The 14,662-nt window shown below is 47.5% G+C and overlaps 1 long non-coding RNA gene across 1 annotated transcript in view; it reads left to right on the forward strand.

Moving 5' to 3' along the window:
- Nucleotides 1-14,662, forward strand: part of LOC112545069 (uncharacterized) — a 211,993-nt gene that overhangs the window by 61,889 nt on the left and 135,442 nt on the right. The window contains exon 3 of the long non-coding RNA XR_003088483.2: nucleotides 11,617-11,681. This is a non-coding gene — a long non-coding RNA (uncharacterized LOC112545069). The remainder of the gene's footprint in view (nucleotides 1-11,616; nucleotides 11,682-14,662) is intronic.

The following is a 14,662-nucleotide window of genomic DNA, read 5'->3' on the forward strand; positions in this document are numbered from 1 at the left end:
TGGTGTGGCCTCCTTGCAAACCAAGTGCCACTTGGATCCGTGTCTGACAAGATGTTTAAAGTGGACTGATTATGTATCCAGCTTCCGGCCGTCACCGACAACCTGATGACCGGCTGCAAAGAAGCATTCCACAGCACCCACACTTCCAAAGTTGTTACTCTTCCACTCAAAGAGTGTGCCTGTCCTGGGAAACCCACCGAAACCGAACTAGAGCTAACGGTTGTGGTAGCAGCTCCTTGTTTCTGATCCTACCATGCCACCTGATAGATCATGGCTAATGGAACCAAGCGCGACTCAGACGCCTCTTCCAGGTGTTCTTCACCCTTCCTCAGCAGCTGCGTTTCATTTCCTTATGGCAGAGCTGGTATCACCGCGAGCCCTGGTTTTGTAGCAAGCCTGATGTCAGGGTGTCCCCACAGGCTCTGCAGAAGGGTCTGAACCATGACAGCAGCCGCTGATACACTAGTGTCCACATTTCTCAAGCTGTGGGGAGTCACCGTGCCCTGAACTACCATCAGGAGAGCTGCCGGCAACTGGCGCCCTAGGCGGAATGCGCGATCGGTGCCCCCGCCTCCATAGCCCTCAATGGCGTGACGTCATCATAACGCGGCACCCTAGGCAGCTGCCGAGATTGACTACATCCATGGGCCACCCCGACCTCTATCCATAGCCAGATGTGTCTCTCGGCCGGCAGGTAGAACAGAAGGTTTATTAGGTCACAGAGATACAGTGTCGAACAGACTTGTTAGCACAGGAGCCAGAAGCTGTCAAAGCTTCCATCTTGGGAGCGGGGGGCCCAGAGCCAGGCCCTAGGCATCCCCCCCCTCCCCCCGTATCCTAAGCCAACCAAGACTCACTCACGTACCCTAGCAGCCCATCTCTGTAGCCAGCTCCACCCCCAGTCTTTGTCCAGCTTCCTGGGCAAAAAGTGTCACTTGGTCACACCCAGGTTATAGTGAGCCTGGGCCATTGTGAGCATGCTGGTCTGAGCAGCCTCCCTCAGGGTGTGTCTAAACTACATGGCTCCATCAATGGAGCCATGTAGCAACAAAGGGAAATGAAGCCGTGATTTAAATAATCGCGGCTTCATTTAAATTTAAATGGCTGCCGCACTGAGCCAACAAACAGCTGATCAGCTGTTTGTCGGCTCAGCGCACTAGTCTGGACACTCCCGCGCCGACCTGAAAGCCCTTTATCGACCTCCCCATTATGCCTCGTAGGATGAGGTTTACCGGGGAGGTCGATAAAGGGATTTCATGTCGGCAGGGGAGCGTCCAGACTGCCCTGATCTGCCGACAAACAGCTGATCGGCAGAGCGGGGCAGCCATTTAAATTTAAATGAAGCTGCGATTATTTAAATCGCGGCTTCATTTCCCTTTGCCGAACAAACAAATCTACATGGCTCCGTTGACGGAGCCATGTAGTTTAGACATACCCTCAGTGAGTCACACCCGGAATTCTCAGCCCCACCTATATAGTGGTGTGGTGTCCAGGGAAACTGAGGCACAGGCACAGGATTACCACAGGACAGCAGAAATCACATGCAGCATAACAAAGCGAACAGAGCGCATACAATCCCAACTTCGTCATGCCTCCAGCACTGTCCATGTGACCACTGCCACTGCTCCATGTCCTCTTCAGACAGGTTCATACTGAATGGGTTGTAATCTGAATGGGAGGCCGTTTGCTGGTCATTTCCAGGAAATTAGTTATATCCGGATTCAGAACAGACCAGTGTGTGCACGCAGGCGGGGTGGAAATGAGCTCACACCAGGGTGTGGTTAGGGGCCGGCTTGCAGGGTTTAGATACACACCCAGGTTGCACGCAGGGCTTGGATGCGTTTTGGAAAGCTAATCTGCCCACTGCTTCCCATGAGACAGCTGCATATCACAGCTACCGCTTAAGGATTTCCTTGCGCCTATTCTCATCCTGCCAGCCACCTGCTAGGTTTGCAAATTGTGAACTGTATTCCAAATGCAGGTCCCCAGCTGGGGAAACTCAGCAGCGCTCCACTAAATCGACGGGGAGACAGCAACCTACAGCAGCTATGGATGTGGCTCTGTCTCTTTTCGTCTCCCTAGGCTGTGGACCATTCTCTGCTTTCCTGAGAAGACTTTATTGAATCATCATTATGCTTTGTAAAAAGCATGTGCCGGACGCAAACTGAATTTGCAATGAATCCCTCCCCTGGAACACAGCAACAATAACAGACAAAAATCAGCTTGGAAGAAGGAGTCCCCAGTCTTCGTGAGAAACTCGCGCTGGCCACTCAGGAAAAGCCTGAGCAAACAGACAGCCCTTGCTGCTTGCCCTGACAGTCCAAAAAGCCAGACTTTGCTGGAATAACAGGGGAAGCAGAAGGTACACTGAATTCTGGATGAGGCAAAGCAAGCAGCAGCGTTGAAATCAATGGGAATGCTTAGGCTCAGCCCTTCAAAAAACGAGACCACTTATTTGGAGGCCTGCATATGAGTTTAGAAACCTATTTTTGCAAACTGTGGCTCATCCCTTTCAGTAACTGATCGTACACAGCACTGCCCACCCCAAGCCTTCCCAAACCATGAGTCGTGCCCTGGCCAAATCATGAGATTGACTTAAAAATCATGAGATTTGTTTAATTTATAAAATGGGTTCCTTTTATTTGTGTTCTGTTTGTTTGTGATGTGGCTGAGGAGTTCTTTTCTTTTCTTTTCTTTTCTTTTCTTTTCTTTTCTTTTCTTTTCTTTTCTTTTCTTTTCTTTTCTTTTCTTTTCTTTTCTTTTGTCAGCTGGGTCACATTTGCAAGTTTTCCTCTGTCACCGTGAAACTTCCTTGAAAGCTGGTATTTTCCCCAATGACCTGACTACAGGAGCTGGAGCTGTAAAAAAACACTAAATATTATAGAGCGCATGATAAAATTGCAGCTTTAACAATGCTGATTGGGGCACCTTTCTGTTTGCAGAGATGTTAGCAGAAAGAGAAAGTATTATGAAACCTCAGCAGAACAGGGTGTTGGCAGAACCGTTCACTGTCGAGTGTTCACACAGTCATTCGGAAAGCCCTGTGGGGGTATGGGAGTCATCTAGCTGGTGCAGAAATCACACTATGTGCCCACTTACACACACCCTACATGTTGCTAATTATGTAGGAAAATCCCAGAGGCACTAGCTACTGCAAGCCGTTTGCGCAATACGTGGGGTGAAGAATATGATCATGGACCATTCACTGACTAATTTTGAGTTAGGAGTAAAAGCTAAAAGATTAAGGGTGAAATCTTGGCCCGTTGGCATCAGTAGCTACCATTGTCTTCAACAAGTCTGCTCACCAAGAAATTGCAAATCCCAGGGTCAGGCTCAGTGCCTCCCGCCCCCCTCCCCTTTTTTTTTTTTTTGCTTAACAACTCTGATCTCCCCCCTTTTTTTCCTCAAAAGATTTTTTTCCCATTTTGGGGGGGTCGGTATTTTTTGTTAAACCACCTGGCAACCCTATTTCCCGGTGGACAGCTGGGTTATGGCACTGGAGTGGGAGCCAGGAAACTGGCTTGCTAGTTCCTAAGCAGGCATCCTGTCAGATCTGGAGCAAGGCCCTTCGACTCTTCATGCCTCAGGTCCCCTGGCAGTATGATAGATGAGGCCAATAGTATTTCATTTCTCCAATCCTTTGTCTGTTTTGTGCATTTACATTTGTTACTTGGAGGCAAGGTCTGGCCCTTGCTGCGTGTGTGTACAATGCCTAGCACAGTGGGGGCCAGAGTGCCTCCGGGCTACCATAATGCAAATACTGGTCGAACCTCTCTAGTCCAGAACTCTCTGGTTCAAAAACATCTGTGGTCTGGCATGATTTTAGTGAGCCAGATGTCCACTTATCATGGGTGTGGCCAAATTTCCCTGCAGACCAATAAAGTTTGTTGACAGCCACCAGTCCTGGCTCTCGTGTTCTGTGCTGTTCTATAGCTCTAATTTGCCCCTAAATATCTTCTACCAGCCCAGTAAGCTGTGGAAGTGTTGGTAAAATTGCCAGACAATACTGACCTCCTGTGGTCTGGCAAATTCTCTCGTTCAGAACCTGTCCCGAGGTCCCGAGGGTGCCAGACTAGACAGGTTCCACCTGTCATAGTAGTTTGGACAAATGTGAGCAGCCAACCTGCGAAGGGGGTGGAGAGAGAGATGCTAGAAAAAGATTTCAGACTCTTCCTTACTGCAGTGGTTTGACTCATTTGCCAAGTTCAACCTGTAATAGTGTTTAATATAAAAAAGTGTTTTTAATTTAGAAGGGGGGGCGGGTACAGTCAGAGGCTTGCTGTGTCAAAGGGGTCACCCGTGCCAAATATGAGAATCACTGCCCGTGTGTGTGTGTGTGTGTCAGGGGGAGGGAAGCAGTGATGGGTTTTCGGGGCCAAAACAGGACTATTACATTGCAATTGTAATTCTGCGTTTTCAAAAGGCCAAATACAAGATAATTTGCTTGCATTGCATAGCTAGTGCCATCTCTATCTATCCCATCTGCTTTGGTCTAGGTGGAGGTTAGGCTGAGGTTTGTTAAACCTCATGCCATGAGGAGTAAGGGACATTTTGGAATAGAGGGTTATTTCAAAATTTGGTGCTGTGCAGACAGCACCAAATTACAAAAGAAGCTATTTTGAAATAAAATTGAAATAAGATCCACAATTTGCATAGCTCAAATTGCGTATCTTATTTTGAACTACAATGCAGTGTAAACATAGCCTTAGGGACTGGAGCCAGCTGTCATTATTCAGCATCTCTGAGCAGCCATTGGTTCTCCCATTCATGTCCATGTAAGGAGTGTATACAGGCCCCATTACTGTTTTGTCTGAACCCCTCGTAACCTTTATGAGGTTTAGCCTTCCCACACCTCTGTGAAGCAGGGCAGTGTATTATCCCCTTTTCACAGATGGAGAACTGAGGCACAAAGAAGGTGAGTGTGTGTCTACACAGCACTGTAAGCCCAGGGTTCGTAGAACTCCAGTGCGTCTACACTGCAATAAATCCCCCACAGGACTGAGTCTCAGAGCCCAGCTCAGTTGACTCAGGTGTGCAGGACTTGCACTGTGGGGTTGTGTCTAGACTGGCAAGTTTTTCCGCAAAATCAGCTGCTTTTGTGGAAGAACTTGCCAGCTGTCTACACTGGCCGCTTGAATTTCCGGAAAAGCACTGACGATCTCATGTAAGATCGTCAGTGCTTTTCCGGAAATACTATGCTGCTCCTGTTCGGGCACAAGTCTTTTTCCGAAAGACTTTTGCGCAGGAGGGCCAGTGTAGACAGCACAGTAGTGTTTTCTGCAAAAAAGCCCCGATCGTGAAAATGGCGATCGGGGCTTTTTTGCAGAAAACCGCGTCTAGAATGGCCACGGAGATGCTTTTCCGCAAACAGTGCTTTTGCAGAAAAGCAGCCTGCCAATCTAGATGTGCTTTTCCAAAAATGCTTTTAACGGAAAACTTTTCCGTTAAAAGCATTTCTGGAAAATCATGCCAGTGTAGACATAGCCTGCATGTTTAGTCTTGGGAAAAGAAGACGGAGAGGAGACCTGATAATTGTCTTCAGATATGGGCTCCAGCTCCAGTCCAAAACCCTCCAGGGTCCCCAGTGAGCACCCTGCCCGCTGGCACATCCTTCCTCTCCAACGCCTGCCTGCTTTCCGTGCGGGCAACATTCTCCCTCAGGCCTCGCACCAGCACAAAGTTTTACATCCCGAATGACACCGTGTATGCCGCCAACAGAAACTGCTCAGAGCTGCCCCAGGACTAATGGAAATAAGGGCTGAAGACTTGGCTTGCTATTTTTTCACAGGCTTCGTAGCAGCCCCGTGAGCCAAGCTAGGAAACTCCAGTCAAGACAAGCCTCTTGACGGCCAGGTTGCTGTGGTAATGAAGCACGAAATCCCAGTGAGAGATTAGATTGTTTGGCAACATCTGTTGGCTTCTCCCCGGCTAGCCAGTATGAGCAAAGACCCACCCGACGTTCTAGCGAGAACAACGCCATTAGGGATAATGACACAGTTCTGGCCTACTCGTGCATGTTAGAGAGTAAAAGGCAACAGAGCTCCTGTGTTTGCCTAAGGCGTGGATCTTTGAATGACAGCACGTGGAAAGAGAATTGTGATGCCAAGGCCGTGAGCAACGCTTGGCTCTTTGGGCTGGGCTGGATTGCAGTGGCAAAACAAGGCAAGAAGACAGCTCCTTCTGGCATGTTTGGGCATCATGGGAATATGTTACTGATTTTGCAATGCCCAGAGCACTTCTGGGCCGTTGATTGAGCATATCTGAAGGGATTTGCTTCTGGTTTGTTTTGTTCCCCCAGCGGGGTCGTTTTTCTTTTTCACTGCAAAGGAACAGTGTATAACAGGCAGCTCTCAAGTCTGTTTATGGCATGAGCCACTCGTCTTAATAGAGAGATTACTTCAAGGAGGATCTGCCCTCTCAGCCAAGTACCACCTCCCTGCCTTGCTGAAGAAGCAAACATTGCCCTGTATTTAGCAAGGTACTTATGCATATGGAATAGTGATATGCATATGCTTAACTTGAAGCACTTTAAGTCAATGGCACTTGTATAGTCAAGATTTAGCATGTGCTTGAGTGCTTTGCTGAACTGGGAACATTGTTGGGGTGGGGTTAGAGATACATAGGGAATTTGCTTTGTGTGTGTGCTGTCTGACTCCCCATTTTTATTTTATGGTGCTGTTGCTTTGCTTCATCGTGTTTTTAAGCAGAGATGCTCAGAGGGGAGCCTATTCTATAAACCTAAAGAAGACCTGTAAATAGACCAAGTTTCTCCGTGAGACCTCATTTTCCATGGAGAAGACGGAGAACAATATCCCATAGAATATGTCCGCTTGGAGGGGACTCTGATAAGCATTGCTTTGCCAATGGACCACTTACACGTTTTTATTCCTACTCGGTGAAATTCAGCTCCAGGCTCATGCTCCACTTGAAATCCCTTTTGACTCCTTTTCGCAAAGGCCTGCGTGGTGTCTCAGCCTCTCGCTGTCAATGCGATCAGGGAAGTTTTGTTGTAGCGTGGATGGGATCAGAATCAGGGTCCTGGTGCTTTAATAGGCCCCAGCACGCTGCGTTCTCAAAGCCTGTCAGATGGATTGCGAAACGAAGCCACAGTGCTGATTTTCCTGCTGCAGGGCTGGATCCTGGATTTCTCTCCCAGGCCGGAGATGCCTTGAACAGATCAAAACAAGAGACCAGAAAGAAATCACCTCTATTATAACGTGTATCACCACTCTGAGAAGCTCTTGATCCCATATTTCCCATACACACGTCTGCCAAATCCTTGGGTTGGGGCCAGCTAATTCTTGTATGTAGCACCTGAAATAGCACCTCTTCCTGACTCATTCCAGGTACTTATTCCGTTCCCATCTCATGACTCACAAAGCGCCGCATTGCACGTCCATCACCTTATACAGCAGAATTCCTCGAGTCCCTCTGGCCCAATCGTTTTAACCCCAGCCCAGAATCCTAACCCCATCCTTGCAGAGTCTTTTGTGGATTCCCAAAATCCGCCCAAAGGATCCCATGTTGCTGCCTGAGTCATCACAATCAGGTGCTAATTCTGCTTGACTCACTGTGCACCTGACCACACAGGGGGATGTTTACAGTCGATGGAGTGACAGTTGATAGTTTTACCTCTGAAAACCAGAGAATCCAGCTCTAGGAATCTGCCCTAGGAGGTTTACAATCTGCTAGGCCCACCCTGGTCCTTTTAACAGCAATGTGAGCAGAAAGGCCCAGAGTCAGGTTTGACAATGACACGGCATCAGACAAGAGGGATGTTTACCAGATTGCCTTGGTTGTGTGGGTGAAGTGCCCCGTGCGATAGTTCCTTATTTGCTTCCCTTTAACTTGTGTTGAGTTGGCATGTGAGTTGCGGGTCATTGCTGAGGAAGTTGTGTGTGTGGGGAGGGGGCGGGGAGCTCACAGTGTCCTTTGAAGGAAAGGGGAAGAGTGCACGTTGTCGAGAAAATCCTCCTCGGATCTGTGCATCAGTCGGGAGAGGATGGGAGAAGGCGTCGGTGTGCATGTGTGAGGAGAAAGCATTGGAAAAGGTGCAAAGGGGGCAGAATTAACAAAACGCTGGGCCTCAGAGGGTGAGACGGGGGATGCGCAGGATGCACCAAGTTTTATGAGAAAACCAGGGATCTGGAAAGGAGCTGTAGAGCCAGCACAGAGGCTCCAAGAGTGGTCGAGGTTTGTCGGAGCAGCCTGAGAGGTGCAAGAGTTAGGCAGTGATATTGCTGATGGGCTGGAGAGATGGAAGGCAGGTCAGGATGCAGGGGGCCCGGAAAGAAAGATTTGAATGGATTCGAGTCCAGAAAAGGCAAAGTCCAATTTTCAAACCTGCCCGAGTAAAAAAAGCCCCAGCCTGAGGGAGACATGCTCACATTTCCACAGCAACTACTGACAGTTACAGCCCATTGCGGCCTAACTCCCTGTAAACCTAATGAGTCTTCCAGGCCGTGTCCAGGCAACAGTGTGTATTTCTTATAGCTGCCATGACCATTCCTTGTCTGATCTTGGCTTGGTTTGGACTTTGCCTTCTGACTTGGACCGTAAAACTTGCTTGGACTCCGATCCGTGGTTCCAGCCCGAGACTGGAGCATGCCGAAGTACTCCTATGCCCTTCCGATTTGCTGGTATTTTGTCCTGACTGCCCCTCAGTGCTGTGGGGCAGGGAATGTGTCTTTTCATAAGTCTGTGTGGTATCTAGCACAACAGGGCACTCATTAGACACTAATTAAGGCCTCTGAGTGTCTTTGCAACAGATAATGATGTCTGCTCTATAGCTGGACTTCATTTAAACCCAAATGAAAACTAAGATTTTGGCCTGAGTTTTTTTCCTAGCCGGTAGGTGGCAGTGAGAGGCAAACATCTGATTCCTAGCTGAAAGTGCTTTTAAACATCTTTAACCCAGCTGTGAATACATTGCCATACTCTCTGCTGAACTATCATTTGAAAGAGTGTCACCAAAAGATGCAGGCCAAAATGTATACTCTATTTTTAAAAGGTTTTTTTTTTACGAGTCTTAATATACAGAAAAATGCTTTTAGGCTCTTTTAAAAATTCTATGCAAACAGCTGGTTGTCAGCTTAAACATCACCCTGCTGCGTGGGAAACCTGTATTCCACAGCTGATTGAAGTGCATCTAATTAGCTAATAGCGTAGGCGTGATTGTTAACATTTGTTCACTTCTGTTCCTTTAAGAATCGATATAGTTAAGCAGCAAAGGGGGTGGAGGGAGGATAATAGTTTTGTCTCATAAATAACTGAGGGGTAGAATTTTAAAGGACCCAAAAGGCAGTTGGGTAACAAAGGAGTTGCCTGTAGGAGAAAGAGTTAGCAGAGCCATCCCATTCATAGGGAGGTTTGGGGGCGACTGCTCCAGGCCTCATACTTTTAGGGCTCCAGGCAGCTACCGCAACCATCCTATGTACAAGAGGAACCTGGGAACTTACAGGGGGTCTGGTGCAGAGTGGAAGCAGGAGTCACCTCCCCACACTCACCAGGGTGATGGGAGCCAGAGCGGCCTGGCAGCCTTCTCTGTCCTGCCACCTTTTCCCAGTTCACTGGGGTTGGCTTCTCACAGTGTCGCTATTTCGGGTCCTGGGGAAGGGGTGGAATGGGGGAGGGCCTACGGCAGGGGGTTGCCCCAGGCCTCCCACCCCTCTCGGGACGATTCTGTTTGCTAATACAGGCCTTCTGATAGTTCCCCTTTGTGGAACTGCATCTTATATCTGCAAAATGTTCCCCAAAAGGAATAAGCTACAGCAGAACCTCAGAGCTATGAACAGAAGTTATTAACGGACTGGTCAACCACACACCTCATTTTCAATCAGAAATACGCAATCAGGCAGCAGCAGAGACAGAAACAAAAAAAGAAAATCCCATACAGTCCTGTGCTAAACAGAAACTACTAAAAATACAAGAAAAGCTTAAAAAAGGTAAAGATCAGGAAAAAAAACCTGTTCCTGTGCCTGTTTCATTGAAGCGAAGAAGGTTAAAAGCAGCTTTTTTCTTCCGCGCAGTAAAGTTTCATAGAATCATAGAATAATAGGACTGGAAGGGACCTCGAGAGGTCATCGAGTCCAGCCCCCTGCCCTCAAGGCAGGACCAAGCTCCGTCTACACCATCCCTGACAGATGTCTATCTAACCTGTTCTTAAATATCTCCAGAGAGGGAGATTCCACCACCTCCCTTGGCAATTTATTCCAATATTTGACCACCCTGACAGTTAGGAATTTTTTCCTAATGTCCAATCTAAACCTCCCCTGCTGCACTTTAAGCCCATTACTCCTTGTCCTGTCCTCAGTAACCAAGAGGAACAAGTTTTCTCCTTCCTCCTTGTGACACCCTTTTAGATATTTGAAAACCGCTATCATGTCCCCCCTTAATCTTCTTTTTTCCAAACTAAACAAGCCCAGTTCATGAAGCCTGGCTTCATAGGTCATGTTCTCTAGACCTTTAATCATTCTTGTCGCTCTTCTCTGTACCCTTTCCAATTTCTCCACAAAGTTGTATTAATTCGGGGTTTGGGTGGAAACTTTCGAAAGAACCACCGCCATGTTTTGTGCAGAGCTGCGTGTGCCCTCCAGGTCCAAGGTGTTCATAACTCTGAGATTCCATTATACTGATAAAAGGCAGCGTGGCCAACAGGTCCCTGGGCAAGGTGGGGTGGGGGCTGCTTTGCACCCCTGGAAAGGGCAGGACCTTTGGTAGAAGGGGCAGGACTAGGCTACTCAGAGAGTGTTTGCAGAGCTCCAGCAGCCATTTAAAGGGCCCAGGGCAGCAGCTGGGACTCTGGGCTCTTTTGTATTGCTGGGAGCCGGAGCAGCGGCCCCTTTTGCCTCCCCTGTCAGCAGGCCTGGCAAAAGGACACTCTTGCTGGATGTATACCCATCAGGTTAGAATTATTTCTCCCCACACCCCTAACAGACACTGCTCCGCCAGTGAAACTTCCTCATGCAGATCAGAGCTCGTTGCCATCTGCGCCTTTGCAACTATCGCCCTAACACCATACATTCTGATCAGCTATTTGGTACAACCAGCCGGCCCCTTCTTCTCCAGGCAATGGGTCACTGAAAGAGACTTAGAGCCCTGTTGCAGTTACTGAGGGTTTTGCCATCGACATCAAGGCTACGTCTACGCTGTGGAGCTATTTCGGGATACCGGAAGTATCCGGAAATAGCAATTCCGTGTCTTTAAACGCACCCATTATTTCAAAATAGATTTAGAAATAATGGGTGCGCTATTGTCCCCGAAATGCTCATTCCACGAGGGTTAAGGGATTTGTCGGAATAGGGCTTTCTTTCAAAATTTGCTGCTGTGTAGACAGTGCCAAATTGCTAAATAAGCTATTTCGAAATTACCTCAAAATAAGCTACGCAATTTACGTAGCTTATTTCAAGATAAGGGTGCTGTGTAGAGGCACCCTAAAAGGAGTGGGATGTGACCCAAAATGCAATACCGATGAAACTTTGAGGAGCCCCCAACTTGTCTCTCTCCAGTCAGAAAACTCAATCAAAAGCACAGTGCATTGAAGGTTTTTATTAAAGATAGAACCCAGGCTGTCACATAACAGCACTGCTGAATAGCTTTTTCTTTCTTTCCTTGTAGAAAAACCAGTATCTTTCCTGCTAGAACCTGACAAACTCCGTCAGAGCATCCAGACTTGTGAAAAGGTAAGGAGACCCTTTTCTGTGCACCACTGCATTGTTTTGCACTAGTTGATGTGGGTAATTTCCTCCCCTAATGTTCAGCAGTCATAGAATCATAGGACTGGAAGGGACCTCGAGAGGTCATCGAGTCCAGCCCCCCGCCCTCAAGGCAGGACCAAGCTCCGTCTACACCATCCCTGACAGATGTCTATCTAACCTGTTCTTAAATATCTCCAGAGAGGGAGATTCCACCACCTCCCTTGGCAATTTATTCCAATATTTGACCACCCTGACAGTTAGGAATTTTTTCCTAATGTCCAATCTAAACCTCCCCTGCTGCACTTTAAGCCCATTACTCCTTGTCCTGTCCTCAGAAACCAAGAGGAACAAATTTTCTCCTTCCTCCTTGTGACACCCTTTTAGATATTTGAAAACCGCTATCATGTCCCCCCTTAATCTTCTTTTTTCCAAACTAAACAAGCCCAGTTCATGAAGCCTGGCTTCATAGGTCATGTTCTCTAAACCTTTAATCATTCTTGTCGCTCTTCTCTGTACCCTTTCCAATTTCTCCACATCTTTCTTGAAATGTGGCGCCCAGAACTGGACACAGTACTCCAGCTGAGGCCTAACTAGTGCAGAGTAGAGTGGCAGAATGACTTCACGAGTTTTGCTTACAACACACCTGTTGATACAACCTAGAATCATTTTTGCTTTTTTTGCAACAGCGTCACACTGTTGACTCATGTTCAACTTGTGGTCCACTATGACCCCTAGATCCCTTTCCGCCATGCTCCTTCCTAGACAGTCGCTTCCCATCTTGTATGTATGGAACTGATTGTTCCTTCCTAAGTGGAGCACTTTGCATTTCTCTTTATTAAACTTCATCCTGTTTACCTCTGACCATTTCTCTAACTTGCTAAGGTCATTTTGAATTATGCAGTGGAGGGGAAAGAAATCAAGGCCATAAAAGATCACTGTAGATCTCCATGGCCCATGAGGGCAGGGGACTGGACTCGATGACCTCTCGAGGTCCCTTCCAGTCCTAGTGTTCTATTCTATGATGCTTGACACAACTGAGATCACAAAGCAGTAGAGGAAAGGAAACTGAGCAGAGAAAAAAATGTTCTTTAACTAGAGTTAAGCTGGAAAGTATGTGCCATTACAGTAAGATTTAAAATGCCTTTCAAGAACACTAGCTTTCAGAATCATAAGTTGGAAATCCAAGACATTTGTAGTAATATAAATTATTTTTAGTATTATTATTCCTCGTCACAGAATGGTCTAAATAATGAAAAAGTCATTCTGCTTAAAGTTTCAAGATATCAGTGCTAAAGCTCCAAATGAGCTCATTTAGGTTTTTTCAGTTTGGTGTCTCCTCCCTAATATTTGTAACAAGAAACCCTTTCAAATGGGAAAAAAATCTAAGTCACTGTCAAAATGTGTAGCTGTTGCCTACTGAGTTTGCTCACACTTAAAACAAGCCTTTTGCAGGAATATTTTTTTTAAATCATGGAAAAACTGGGGAGTTTGTGGATGAAAAACTTGAAAACGTGCCCCCAGAGGATTAAAAACAAAAAGGAAAAGCAACAAGAACCCAAAATGTACTTGTTTTAGAAACGTCATGCTTTTTGGAAGATGGGCCATTGTTTTGGAACATGGTCTCTGCGTTGCCGCATCCAATCAGAAACAAAACCGAGAGGGGAAGACTTGCCTATTGGGAAGCCATAATCCCCAAAGAGTGGTCAGGAAACAAGAGGCAGATGGCTGTGACACCCTGTAATTCCCCTTCCTGGCTACTGTGTTACTGCAGAGGTCACTTAAGAAAGTGACTTATGCGGTGGTAATAGAAGGAAGCTTTGTGTGAGGAGACTTAACGTCTGCGGCATTTCCAGATTCAGTAGAATTTGGAAAGGTCAAAAAGAGCATGCTGGGGTCTGTGAAAGAAAAGGAGGGAGGCCAGTTGTAAGTGGAGGTCTATCAGGGCTGTCCTTACCTATGCGCAAAACATTCAGCCCCGTGGGACACCACGAAATTTGGGACCGCTTCTCTCTGGCTAACTGTGCAGCTACCCACTGCTCCTCTTGAGTCCTCGGCCTGTGCTCGCTGCTACCCACCTGCTCTCCCGAGGCTTGCAGGTGAGCTTCCCTGCCGCTATGCTCCAAAATTACCAATGCTCTCGGACCGGATGGACCAGATGCCATTGCAGCAAACGGTCAGTCTGAGTGAGCTGGTAACTCCCTGCCCCCCACAGATTGTGCTCCTGCAGCCTCCCTTGCCCCCCGCAGAGCGGCTTTTCCCCCCATGTCAAGGGGAGTGCTGGTGCTGGGCTGCCTAGGGCACCAGCATCGACAGGGACAACCCTGAGTCAACAAGGGTTTGAGATGTGAGCACTGGCAGGGAGGTGGGAGTCATTGTAGTTGTTGTGGTCACCAGCTAGGTGTAGCCACATTAAGGAGTGACATTGAAATGCAGACCAAACCCAAACACTTGCGTGCGCTTGTGCACACACACACGCACACACACAAAGGTTGTCTCCAAATGCCTGCATTTTCTGAGGCAGAGTTAAGGCTGCTTGGGCGACCTTCACTGTGAATCTTTCTTGGAATAAAAGACAGGACTATGCAGCACTTGAAAGACTAACAAGATGGTTTATTAGGTGATGAGCTTTCGTGGGCCAGACCCACTGTTATCCTTAAGGTACAGTTTCTTATCCCGCGTGTGGGGTCCTTGTATTCTAATTTGTGTTCCTGTAAGTTTCCTGTTACCTCAACGCTAAATTGCCTAGTCTCTTGTGGTTACTTTCAGAGCACTCCAAGACCCATATTATAACTATACGCCATAGGGGGCAGACCTAGCATTGCACAGGCAAAGCTGGTGCTTGACTTTGCAACATTACTAGCTGTATTTTGGATGGGGAGGGGCCAAGTATATCACTTTGTCTAGAAGCCAGCAATAAACTACCGCAATATGGGAGCGGTCAGGGATGGGACTGTGACTCAGAGGAG

Source organism: Pelodiscus sinensis, chromosome 3 (assembly GCF_049634645.1).
Source record: "Pelodiscus sinensis isolate JC-2024 chromosome 3, ASM4963464v1, whole genome shotgun sequence".
In the NCBI taxonomy this organism is placed as follows: Eukaryota; Metazoa; Chordata; order Testudines; family Trionychidae; genus Pelodiscus; species Pelodiscus sinensis.